This window comes from Phoenix dactylifera, chromosome 1 (assembly GCF_051530095.1).
Source record: "Phoenix dactylifera cultivar Ajwa chromosome 1, Ajwa_hap1_PhDact_Kaust_v1.1, whole genome shotgun sequence".
In the NCBI taxonomy this organism is placed as follows: Eukaryota; Viridiplantae; Streptophyta; class Magnoliopsida; order Arecales; family Arecaceae; genus Phoenix; species Phoenix dactylifera.
Genome location: NC_143190.1, coordinates 30,498,417 through 30,512,149, shown reverse-complemented (window position 1 = coordinate 30,512,149; position 13,733 = coordinate 30,498,417). Strand labels below are relative to the sequence as shown.

Here is a 13,733-nt window from a genome sequence, read left to right as displayed (position 1 = left end):
CCGACGGCCGGAATGGTGCGTCTCATCAATTAGCAAATCTGGAGCCAAATTAATGTGGCTGAATTCCATTTGATCTCAAATAAAAAGGTTTTGTCTATCCATAAAATGAATTTTTATTATCTAGTTAGTAGATGTTTGCTTAAGATTCATAATTCCGCTAACTAATAACTGAATGTACTGCATGCAGCAATTTCATAATATATTAGTAAGATTTTTGATTTTCATTAACTTTTAATATTCTGATGTCATGATTAATTTTGTTATGTTGTTCTTTAGATCTGAGGTATAATTGAAATAAATTTAAATAATTTTCTAAGTTGTAATAGGATTAGAATTGCTGCACCTCATGTGGATCCAATGAAATTAAAGTCAGCTTAGATTATACTGTTCCTTTTTTTTTCACCATGTTTCTTAAATAATGGCAATTGCTATATTTGGCTGGATCATGCATACATTGTCTCTCCAACCAATAATTCTGATATTCGATCTAGACTTGATTAAAACCTAATCAGTACTTGATGATGAATGGGTTAGATATGAAATAAAAATCAAGCATATCAAAACTTTCAGATTAAGCCTGGTTTGAGGCTTTTATGCCCGACCTGAACCCATTTAAATTATTTAGTTTATTAGATACATACGTAGAATATGTATGCATGTATGTATGTGTATGATGTGTGTGTATATATATATATATATATGGAGGCATATATACATATAGTCAAATAAATATGTAAATACATAAACCTATATACAATATTAGATTTTTTCATATACCTTCAATTTAAAAAGTTAAAAGTAATGACATGTAATAACATGTTTGAGTATTTATCCTTTAATTTAGTATATCTTTTCAATTATTAGTTCATTGTTGTTATGCAGTTAACTGTCAAGTGGTTGTCATTCTTGAATTATTTTCATTAGATATTTAAAAACTTCTTAAAGCACGAATTATTTAGCTTGATTAACTCTTCTAGACATAATATTGATATCTGATTGCTATTTAATCCGGCCTTCATCCGACTTGAATCTCACCTCACACATTTATTACTCGAACCGACCAGACCCATCCTTCAATAAATCTGGTAAGGAATGAAAGTTGTACTCAAAACTTTGATGAGTACGAGTCTAGATTCGCTAAAACCCGGACCCAATCTGACCCGATAGAACTCCTAATCCTATGCTTCCTTCATTATTTGACCAACTCAATAGATCATGACGATTTCATATGCTTGCCTCTTTGGTTTGATAAGTAAATATGCAGTCATATTGGCACCTAGAAACAATTTTACTTAAAAAATAAAAAATTAAAAAATAATATTAACTTGACAATTCAATATGGACTTTCATCTTAGAGATAGTAAAATAAAAAAAAACACTCATTAGAGAACTAGACATGATCACCTTAATATTACATAAAGCTGTTAGGTATCAATGACCATATATACTTACAGCATATGAATCAATGAATAAGTATAATTAGGGGAACTAAAAGTATTTTTCTCTATGATTTCCATAACATAGGCAGATGCTAATGGTGGAACTTGCACCTTATAGACCCATAAATATATATATAGCAACATAGGAATCTAGAAACAATTTCCAATATCATAAATCTGCATAGAGACTGTGGATCATTGCAATCTCCATTGTGATTTAGTGTCTTAGCGACTCCTAAGTAACTAAAGCCTTTTTATGGAAATTTAAGTAGTTTGTTTTTCTACATTGAGTCTAAAGATCATATGAAAAAGACTGCAGATAACTTGAAGCCTTTATCTACATGGATCTTGTAAGTTAGGGATTCTCTTAAGTAATAAAAATTTTCATCAGGGAACTGTATACAATTTTCTGCTTTCTCCAATCCTCTTCGGCTCGAGCAAGAGACTATTATGAACTTGTCACCTTTGGCTTATCCTCAAACCCATATCCTCAAACCCATAGCTACTGCCACTCTTCCCTGCTGCAAGCCTGTAACCAATGGCTTATACCTCACCTCTACTCGAAGCCAGTGAAAAACAAATTCCATTTTTAATCATGATCGAATAACCAACTTATTCTAGAATGCCAACTCTCCTAAAACACCCCTTAATCCCTTCTTTAGGAGACTAAAACTGTCTTTGGATCTCTCTTCACAGGGCAATCCATGGACAGAGAAGTAAAAAGTTTAGATCTTGGTGAGCACTCCCAAACACTTAAATGGATCAACTAAAGTTGACAGAATCCCATGTCTTTGCCTTAAATTTTTTATTTTTCTCGATGATAACAGGAAACTAGTGACTCTTTGTAATAAAAATGAAGAATTTTTCAAATTTTGACTCATTCCTGAAGATAGTAGGGAAATTTCTTATTGATTTTGGGTTCTTGGTCATGGCAATGATGTGTCATTTTTGGTTCTTTGACACTACATTTCAATGTAATAACCTTGAGACAAGGACTAGATTGGTGCAAAGGAATTTGGTTGGCTAATAAATGCTGATGTTTAGCATGAGTTGGAGGCAGTGGGGTATAAATTCTATAAATTTCTTTCTTTTAGAACAAAGGTCACTTTTCTTAACAGTTAATTGCCAGTCTCTATCTCAGATTATGTTGTAAATCAGCAAATAGTCAGCTATGTTTTTATGATCCTTGAAATGTAGGGATCTACAATATTTAAAGTTCCATTTAGAGGTTTGCAATAAATATTTGGTAGCATATTCTATCGGCGACAGCAGAAAATTTCTGCAGTCCCCAATTTGAAGCTCAGGACATGCAAAAAATTTATAATCCACACAGCTACCTACAAATAATTTTTCCTTGACATAGAGAAGCTTTGATTTGTATGCTTATATGAATGTAGCATTGGCTGATCAATCCAATATGATAACTTTAATCCAGTAGGTGCAGAGGCAACTAGTATCCCCCTTCACCCAAAAAAAAAAAAAAAGACAATTTGTTTATCAAGTTTGTTACCATGATTGGAGACTAGTTGACATGACATTCATGGATGGTTTGCTTTATAGATGCGCTTTAAGTCATCAACTGGGACCAAAATTTCCAAGGTTCACCTTCATATCTGGTAGACATTGGCCGGCACATCAAAACCTGCAGAATTTTTGGAGGTCCATCCAAGTCACAATCTTCCGAAGCTCCTTTAAACCCCCCCCCCCCCCCCCCCCCCCCCCCCCCCCCCCACCCCCACCCCCCCAAAAAAAAAAAAAAATCATCTTCCTGAGCTCCTTGGCACCAAAAGATTATCAATGAACCCCTCAACACGGTATGTATTTTCCTTTTGCGAAGAGACAAGGAAAAAAGTTTTCAGATATGCTGTGTTTCAACATGGGAGCAGTGTGAGACTGAAGACACTGGAATGCAGCATTTCGACATAAACTGCGGATTCTTTTCCATGTAAACATAGCTTTCCAACATAATCCCTACAAAATAAAAGTGTAGATTGCTAAGGCATCTGATAAGAGCGTCATAATAAATTATAGAAAACAATATACCAAAAGTGCAATCCTTCTTATCATCATCAGATCTAACATCCTAAATTTCCAATGCATGATTTCTAAAATGAGCTCTTTAATACCTTAAATATAATTATCTTTAAATAAATCTTCAAACTGCATCACAGAAAAGACCCACTTCAAACTTCAAGGGAATTCATAAATGTACCTGAAATTTTTTTATCTCTGAATATCTCGAGAATGCAAAGGATCCTACTACAACCACAAGAACATACTAAAACATGGCAGAAGAATCTTTACCAAGAATATTTAGAGCATTCAAACCATAGTCAAGAGGGATGGCATGGAAGATGTGACACATGAAACAGCAAATCAGAATATCGACAAAGAAAGGATCCTTTATTTGCACCACATGACATCAAATTTTCTATTCAAAAAATGAAATGTAAAAGAACCAGATAATTATATGTCACAGAAAGAGATTTTTATTTGGCTACAATTTATAAACTTCCACTTAATATTGTATTGTATTACAGCAAAATGCCTTCAAAGCAGAAAAATCTTGTATAGGACCATGAAAGATAATAGAAAAATGACAAAATTGCAATAAGATGTCCAGGGAACAAAGTTGTATTGTTTGGATATCCAGTCGTCTATCCTGGAAAGGTTATTCAAAGCTATTATTTCAAAGATTTGAACTTTATAGAAACTATAAAGTCATTTTTTGTGATCAAATGTATTGTATTAATGGAGAACATGTCATAATTTATGCAGTCTAGCATGTAAATTTAAATGACATGCAAATTTACCTAATCTCTGTGATTAGAGAATACTCGTTTAATCAATAGGTTTCATGAACATTGCCATTCAGCTTTCAGCAATCTGGACATGTCTGCTGGTCATTCAGTCTCTCCAGTACCCTGTGTACTTCTTCCATTTGCGGGTGCATTTGCTCACCTGCAACAAACTCATGAACACATCCACCGAGTTCTATTGAGCTGCAGCCTGGCGATTTAGGCACTCCTCCATCCTTCATAGATTTTCTTAATCTTCTGGCATAATCATTCTTTCCATAATTCTCGTAAATATTTGAGAGCAGAACATAGACTCCACTATGGACTTCCAACTGTAAAAGATGTTCAGCCGCCATTTCAGCCAATTTGGTTTCCCCATGATTCCAGCAAGCACTCAACAGTGCCCTCCAAGCAACTGCTCTCTCTGTCGGACTGCTCAAACTGGGTATCCTTTCAATAATTTCCTTAGCCTCTTCAAAGCGCCCAGCTCGACCAAGAAAGTCTACTACACACCCATAATGCTCACTTCTAGGCTCAATGTAGTATGAAGTCTTCATTCTATTAAAAAGATTTAAACCTTCTTCCACCAAACCTGCATGACTACAAGCAGCCAATATCGCAATAAAGGTGGCATCATCCGGTCTCAACCCTTCCTTCTGCATGCTATGAAAAAACTCGACTGCACCCTCTCCATCCCCATGCATTGCCAACCCTAAAATCATCACATTCCAGCATATAGTGTCTCTTTTCTGCATCCTATCAAAAAGCTTCTTAGCCAACTCCAAGTTCCCACATTTCACATACATGTCGATAAGAGCAGTCCCCAACCGAATGCTCAATGGCAACCCAACCAAATTCAAATAACGATGAATCCATGATCCTAGATCGATTGCACCAAGCTGCGCACAAGCACAAAGAGCACTCACTATCACACCTTCGTCCGGCTCTAGTCCTTCAGCTTGCATTAGCCGAAACATCAACAGCCCCTCCTTAAAGCAGTTATTCTGAACATAACCAGAAACCATGGAGCCCCATATCCCCCTATCCTTTCCCGGTGCATCATTGAAGATCTGACGAGCTGCTGCAACTTCCCCCAGCTTGGAATATCCCGAAATCATTATAGTCCATGTCGCAGCATTTCGTTGGGGACTCCCATCGAACACTTCCCTCGCCACTCGCGCGTTGCCGCAGGACATGTACATTGATACCAGTGTGTTGCTAACAAATATATCAGCGCAAAATCCAAGCTTTACGACATGAGTGTGGACTCCTGATCCAGTTCTAATGTCCCAAAGATTTGCGCATGCTTTCAGCACGTAAGGAAGGGTATAGTTGTCGGGATAAAGGCCATCATGCAATAAACTGTGATAAATTTCCAAAGGTCTGGTGTAATTTTCTTTGTGTAAGAAGGCTTTGATCATGGTGTTTCGGATGCAGAGAGTTGGGTTTTGGATGTGTTGGAAGAGAAGTTGGGCATAGGACAGGTTTCCATGGATTGGGTGGGAGCAAAAGGCCAAAAGCCGGCTGAGAGCAAAGCTTTCTTGGCCAAGACCACCTGTGATGATCTGAGCATGGGTTTGCTTCAGTTGTCTCATGGTCTTGCATTGCTCTAGGAGTAGAAGGCTTCTTCTACTGCTTGACATGAGGAATTGATATGAGAACAAAATGCCTTCTGATGGAAAACCTGCCAAAACCAATTATTTGCTGTAACACTGATCTGGTGCTGCTTTAACATCCAAATGGTATGACATGTAACTAGATCACATAACTAATCAATCAGATAACATGAAAAGGAAAGAGAAAGTGAAAAGGAAGCTGCATCTGTCACTGCATTCTAGGTCAAGATATTACAGTGGGGTTTTCAGATATGCTCTAGTTCTTCCTTGTTTGTTCATTGCTTGGAGAGATGATTCTGCAATTAAAAACAAGGCATGTTGCTTTGCTCCCTTTCTCTTTTAAATTTTTCCCAGAAAACTTCACTTGGTCCACGATTGCATGTATGCTGAAGCAAAATAGCCACTGCTTCATTTCGTATAGCGATAACGCTTTCTCTTTCTTAGTGCTCCACCCCGCGGAGAACTAATGCTTTACTGCTTATTAAGCACCCCGATACCCTCAAAATAGTAAGAGATCCTGTTGAAAATTCAACATTCAAGCAAAACATATTGAGATTTGAGGCCTTCAGAGATACCAGCACACTGGTTCACCATTTACCTCATGAAATCCCATGTTCCATTCTCAACATTCAACTTGTTACAAATTTCCTACAAATGATTTTTTCACTTAATATGACAAAATCGCCAGATTCAATCCTCATCCAGCATGCAAACCAAACCACCAAAACCCCCTTCCTTCCAATATACAGCTGCAAACTTACTCAGGCCAGATTCAGTCATTTGAAAGAGAACTCGAATTGCTTCTCCTGGTCTATCACAAAATTCCCCCCTTCACATCAAATATGGAATAATTCTCCATCCAATGCAAAAGTAAAAGGAGATAAAGCAGATCTACTTGCTAAGCAAGGATTAGCATAAACATCAAAACAGCCAATGATCATCAATCTTTAGTCTCATCTAAATGATACAGATCATCGAAAGGCTTCAACCAATGGCAATCATATCCAATCTAAAAGTGCATTATTTCTAATTATAAAAGCAGAAAGTTGTTGACGAATGCACAGGAACTTAAATAGCTTAGTTCAGGTTATAAAAGCCTCATTCCATAGTTGGAAAAAAAAAAATTGCCAGAGAAATGAATAGCATTTGGATAAGAATCATAAAATCCTCCTCCCCATTTCTCCTCCTACTTCTTTTTCTTGTTCTTCTCCGATGAAACCACCAAATTAAGAATTATACAGATTTATCAGCAAGGACAAATGGTTCAGATCTGAATTTCTGTGCACGCAACAGGTTTCTTCAGCAATCTGTTTGAGAAATGAACTCAGATCTGATCGTTTGTAGATAACTGCTAGAAGCGAAGTAGGATAATGAATAAATAGCAAAGGTTTGAGGAGATTTATGAGTGGTTGAGAAGGAAATAGAGGAGAAGAAAGTGGAGGAAGAAAGAGAGGCTGCCGGCTTCTTTTATTCTCAAATAATTTTCATGTAAAAAATTGCGTCCCAAAAACAGCCGACTAACTCCCTTTTTAATCTGCTTCAATCAGTTAGCCTTCCTTCTTCCAATAAGATTCCTAAACAAGAAATAGACTAAAGAAGAAATAATGACAAAACCGAGCCCCACAAATTCTGGTCAGTTTGCTCTCATTGAGCCCAGTTAGTACTCCTAAAACAGAAAGGAATCAGCCAAAACTTGTTCATTTTAAGTGGACTTATCAGCTATCAACCTATAACAATCACCCACAAATGCAGCCTAAATTGACACTGAAAATAACTTCTAAAACAGTCCCTAAAAAATCGGCAAAGAAAATCCTAATGCAATCAGAAAATACTGACAAAATAAACTAGTGGCCTCAAAAGAACACAAGTAAGACTATGTAAAAAAAACTTTTGTTTGACCAGCAAGGACCGGTGAGATGATTATAATCTGCTACTCCTTTCAGGTCCTTTGGCTGAACCAATTCACATTCATTGCAGGTATGCTTGCGTTCAAGCTTAAGTAGAGGTTCAATTGGTTTCCATTGAGGATACAGTCCTAATATTCCATCAACTTCACCCAGCACTATCTTTCGTATTAGTGTTGCTTTAGGCTGCTTTGGAAGCAAGATCAGTCGTTTCTTGCTGTACATGAAGGTGTAGGTGTTGTTATATGCATCACGTTGGACCTTCCTGTCATACAACCAGGAACATCCTATCAAAATATAGGCTACAGACATTGGAATAACATCATATAGAACCTCATCAATATAATCATGCCCCATTGAAAATCTCACCATAGGTCCATAACTGATGCACATCAGTTTGTATGAGAGCCATCCAGTCTAACAGGTTTCAACTTACAGAATTGAGACTGTGATTCCAGTTTCGATCAAGAAGAAGTTACAAGACCATGATTCTAGGTTCAATCAACTTGGAAAAAAAAAACTAGATTACCGCATGAGAAAATTACATATACTGTGGATTTAATCAAGGGGAAAGAGGCAACAGAAGAACCAAGACAAAAGATGTATATCTTAGTAATTCCTAATGTTTCAGCTGAAATCCAAGTGTGCATTTCTGATCAACAAAATCATGTTCTCAAAAGATCAAGGACAAAAATGAAGACCATAAAGATGAAAATCAGTGGTCTAGAAATCCCCCTGTTGTAGATCTGCTTGTTCAAAAAGATGACTTGCAGCAGAAGCAGCAAACAAGGTGAGAGGGAGGAGGACCAGCATATTCAAGACGATAATTACTTGCGGAGGAAAATTATGTGAACTTATCATTGATAGTGGCAGCACAACAAATGTAGTCTCTTCTTAACTCATGGAGAAATTGAATCTAAAAATGGAGCACACAGAGCATTCATATCAGCTAGCACGGCTGAACAAATATGACCGAGATGTTACACAAATTTATCAGCAAGTGAAATTGATTCAAATCAGATTTTAGATCTGAATGTCTGTGAACCTAGCAGGTTTCTACAGCAGTTGGCACAAAACAGTTTCAAATTTGAACTCATTGTTTGTAGATAACTGCTGGGGCAGCAGTAAAGAAGTGGAATAAATAGCAAAGTTTTGAGGAGATTGATAAGTAGTAGAGAGGGAAATAGAGAAGAAGTGAAGGAAGAAAGAATGGTTGACCAGTTTTATTCTCAAATATTTCTCACATACAAACTTTTGCCCAAAAATAACCAACTAAGGGCTTGTTTGGCATCGCTTTTTTCTTGTTTTCTATCTTTAAAATAAATGATAGAAATCGAGACAAAAAATATATTTGATGCTATTATTTTTATTTTTTATTTTAAAAATTATTTCTTATTATTACCAAAAATAAAAAAAATTACTTTAAATATTTTCAAAAATAAGAAAATCATATTTTTACTACCATCATTGACACCGCCTCTACCACCATAGCTATAGCCACCACAGCCACCTCTATCCTCCACTACCCCTACCACCTCTATCATACCTACCATCATCACCGCCACCGCCACCGCCACCATCACCATATTACTGGTGTCTCCATCACCACCATCGTGGCCATTGCTACCTCCATTGTCGTCAATGAAAATATTGCTACTCCATCACCATATTACTGGTGTCTCCATCACCACCATCGTAGCCACTGCTACCTCCATTGTCGTCAATGAAAATATCACTACCACCATCACCATATTACTGGCGTCTCTGTCACCACCATCGTGGCCACTGCCACCAACATCACTATTGTTGCTGCCTCTGCAACAATACCATCGTTATTACTGCCACCTCCACCACCGACCCCACCACCAAAACCACCACTACTTCCATTACCTTCAGATCTCCTACCATCGTTTCTACCATCATTGCCATGTTTATATTTTTAAAAGTAATTACTTATACAAAACATATTTATATTTTTTTAAAAAAATAGAAAAGAATAGAAACAAAATTTTTATTTTTGATTTCTAAAAATAGAAAAAATGAAAGTGATGCCAAACGGCACCTAACTCTGTTTATAATATGTTCTAATCAGCCAACCTTCCTTCTTCCAATAGGAATCCTAAACAAGAAAGTACAAACAATCACTAAACCCACCCCCACAAATCCTGTTTGAACTCCTCTCCTTGAACCTTGTTAGGACTCATAAAACAGAAATGAATCAGCTGAAACCTGCTATTTTAAGTGGATTTATCAGCTATAATAACACCCCACGATTCGACTCTTCCTGGTCTCTCAATAAGGAACATAGGGACACCTACCAAGCACCTACTGATGCAGAAAAAAAAAATCTAAAGTACCAAAAAAGGGAAAAAAAAAGTCCTACTGAATCAGAAAATACTACAACAAAATTAACTAACTAATGGCCATAGAAGAACCCAAGTAAGAGTGCTTAAAAGATATTTGGTTTGACCAGTAAGGACCAACCAGATGGGTATAACCGGCAGGTCCTTTGGCTGTAGCACTTCATCAGGAGCAATTTCACAAAGCCTTCTTCACACATCCCCATCAAGTTCTGCATCCTGTCAGAACAAGTTTTTTCAGATCATATTTTCTGATTCCAGAAGTGATTTTCACCTCTTTCCTAACTCTTTAATACAATTTATTCCCCAACTTTTGCTACAAGTCTTGAATTTCATACATCTATAGGAATTTCCACCAATTGGTGCAACTCTGGAACCTCCTTAAATCTTGAAATTTTTGACCTTGTGATTCTGAGAATTGTAACTCATCAATGTCAATGTTCCCATCTATGTAACATTTATCAGTTGCCTCTTTTAATTGTTGAACAAACATTTTAGTTGTTCGAAAAACTTCACTTAAGCCTCCAAGGCATGCAATTATCAGATAACATCCCCCATAAGCATATCTTCACTTAATATCTCTCACTTCAATTCAATTAGAGAAACCTCCACTTACTGGTCCATACTTCCATATAACAGGCTCATGTTAAAAAAAATGTTTCTTAGGACTGTCTGCTTTCCATACGCCATTTACATGAGAGGAAAAGACTAATTTTATCAACATGGTCTAACATGCAGTGCAGAAACATCCACTAGGTTCAACATTGGACCAACTTTAAATGAAAAATACAATGAGCATGAAGGAGCCGGCTATACCTAGCACTAGGTTATAAAATATCTTCCGGCTAATAGAACTAAATGCCAAAGCATCTGTTGGGTGGGTTGGGGGGTGGAGAGGTCACGGCATTATTAATGATAAAATTTATTCATTTACATTTCCAAAAAATAAAGGGGAGTTGGATTCATGATACTATATCCAGAAAAGTACCAACATAATTTCGTAACCCTTTTTGCACATATTAGGTTCTGGTGCTGGATATCTGGGAAAAGCATAAAAGCTGCATTACATGAGCAAGGAACTTTCTTTGGGTCATCCTACAGCCCTGTTTTTCAGCTGAAAGAGAAGGCCCAAAAGATTTTGGAACAGCAAGAACAAAGTTTACCACAAAGAAATGGAATTCATAAAGTTGAGAAGATTTAAATTTACAGAAGATATGAAACATAAATTTATTCAGTTGAATGATTCCATCAACTAGATATATCTCAACACATTATCATAATATCAATATCAAGAACAATTATACCTATTTAGTATCACCAAATTCGGTTTTCCAAAACAAAGATAGAAAAATCCAACCAAATATTCGCATCAAACGCAACTAAAAATCGAAAAATTAACATTTTTAACATCGGAAACACTAAAACCCTACAAAACCCCGCGGCAAAAATTATACCTTTTGATCAGTTACCTCATCCGCTCCTGATCTCCATCACGTTCTTAACCTTTGGAGCGCAGAGAGAGTACACCACGGCCTGCCTCTTCGCGATCTCGAGCTGGTTCCTCCCGTCGGCGAAGGCCGAAGAAATCGAGGAGGGCTCCGAGAGCGTCTGGCTTTCCCGGAACCCATCGATCGTTCTCCTCTTGGCGTACTCCCTCACATTGTAGTCGGTGAACTTGGCGGCCGTTCGGAGGGGGGAGCGGAACAAGGGGAGCACGATTTACTGAAATATTTTTTTTAAAAAATAATTTTTAAAAACAAGATGTTTGAAAAAATAATTTTGATATGTTTAGTTGAGAAAAAGAAGTTGACCGTTTGAAAGTGGTTTATATTAGATTTGGTATCTACTTTCCCTAAAAAAATTGTATTTTTGATAAAAAAATTATCTATAAATTTTGATGGGTTAAAAGTATTTTTGAAAGAAAAAAATTAATTTTCAACCAGCAGAAAAATAGCTTTTTCATACCCCTATGAATTTTTTTCATAAAATATAAAAATTTTATTTTCATAAAAATGCTACTATTCTATTTCTCTTCTTTAAAAACTTTAACGAAATAAGAGGTTTTTTTTATTTTTTCATTCACCAAACTTATTCCATTCTTTTTCCGCAAACTAAACGAGTTCTTGATGGCTATATACAAAGGCGCAGCTAGGGGTGGCAAAAAATAACCCGACCTACCAACCCGACTCGTATTCGACCTGCCATAAACAGATTTGGGTTTGATCTAAATAGGTTTGTGTCATAAACAAGTTGACCTATTTAATCTATTTATTAATGAGATCGAATACGGATTTTAGATGTCCAATCCGTTTAACCCGTATAACCTGTTTAATTGTTGGGCTGGTAGATAAGGACCAGGAGACAACGTCCAGAGTCGGCCCAACTTTCTGCCGCATGCTCGCATGGGCCACATGAGCATGGCCTCAGCCCGATTTCACCGCGAGGGCTCAGGGCACGAATACGATCCCTCACTGTTCCTCTCCCGTCTTCGCTCCCATCTTCCCTCAAGACCCTCGCAGATGACGCAGAGTCGCAGCTTCGCTCAAGTCCTCGGAAGGTCAGGGACTGCACGTCAAGGGAGTGGAGAGAGGAAGAGATAGGAAAGAAGGCCATGGCTCCGGTGTTAGAAGTATGCCCTAAAAGCCAACGTGGTTGACGATATTTGTAATCTAGGGCACAAATTTGTAATTTGATACTTATTAATAAATAAGATTGGACAATTTGTTTTTCATTCATGTTTGTATGTGTCCATGAATCGTCCAAGAAATTAATAGATGATGACACATATTCTCAAGGAGTTGAGAATTTGAGGCATGTGTCATTAGGGATTAATTTCTAAATGCTCCTGATCGATGGATCCATCACGAGGGACGGTGAACGATCCGCTGAGATTAGTGCACAGATTACTTAGTCAGATGGACGAGTCTCGAGTCCATGGTATAGAGACACTGGAGTGATTGTGCAAGTACTTGTTAGAGAATAAGGTACTGAACGTGACCAAAGATAGTAGTCACATGGATGTCTATCCACTCGTCGTCAGCGACTACATATGCTGCAGTTGTATGATTGGTCCTTTGACCTGCGATGCCTCAGCTATTCATTATGAGGTTACTGTAGTTTGACAAGCATGTGAACTTGGGCCCTAGCCATTCGGGTTCTTGTAGTGCGGATTGGCTACAGTATATTCATTTTGAAATAGGGTTGCATCTAGATGGGATCTATCGACCTTGATAGATTAGGAGTGATCCTATGTGAATTATGAGACTGAGTTCGATAAATTTCTGGCCAGGTATTTTGGAAAAAGAGTTTTCCATATCTCGAACTGGAAGTCGTATAAATTTGACATATGACGGACGATGGAATTTGACGAGATATCCATAACCTCCGTCACGTTGGGATCCATGATAGAGGGACTGTATCATACGCTAACTGCACCTAGAGGTTCAGACATTCCATTCTGCTGGATTGTCACCACATACTGCAAGGTGTCACTAATGGATTGTGAGACTCAAAGGCATTCACTTGGTAATCAGTGAACCCTGAGAGTAGAGTTGAAATCGTTTTAGTCCACTGAAAGGAGTTTCAGTGATATTGAGATGGAGATCTCAATATGTCT

At 37.3% G+C, this 13,733-nt stretch overlaps 1 pseudogene across 2 annotated transcripts; it reads right to left on the bottom strand.

The window, feature by feature from the left end:
• Window positions 1-3,181: 3,181 nt before the first annotated feature.
• On the bottom strand, window positions 3,182-11,833 carry LOC103697140 (pentatricopeptide repeat-containing protein At5g66520 pseudogene; annotated as a pseudogene). Of its 2 annotated transcripts, none has more exons than XR_015986499.2 (3): window positions 11,572-11,833; window positions 4,253-5,921; window positions 3,182-3,410 (listed from the first exon to the last, which is right to left on the bottom strand). The product of XR_015986499.2 is annotated as a pentatricopeptide repeat-containing protein At5g66520 pseudogene, transcript variant X2 (transcript). The 2 variants fall into 2 exon arrangements; XR_015986488.2 differs by having other exon boundaries at window positions 4,253-8,022; window positions 11,572-11,805.
• Window positions 11,834-13,733: the final 1,900 nt, after the last annotated feature.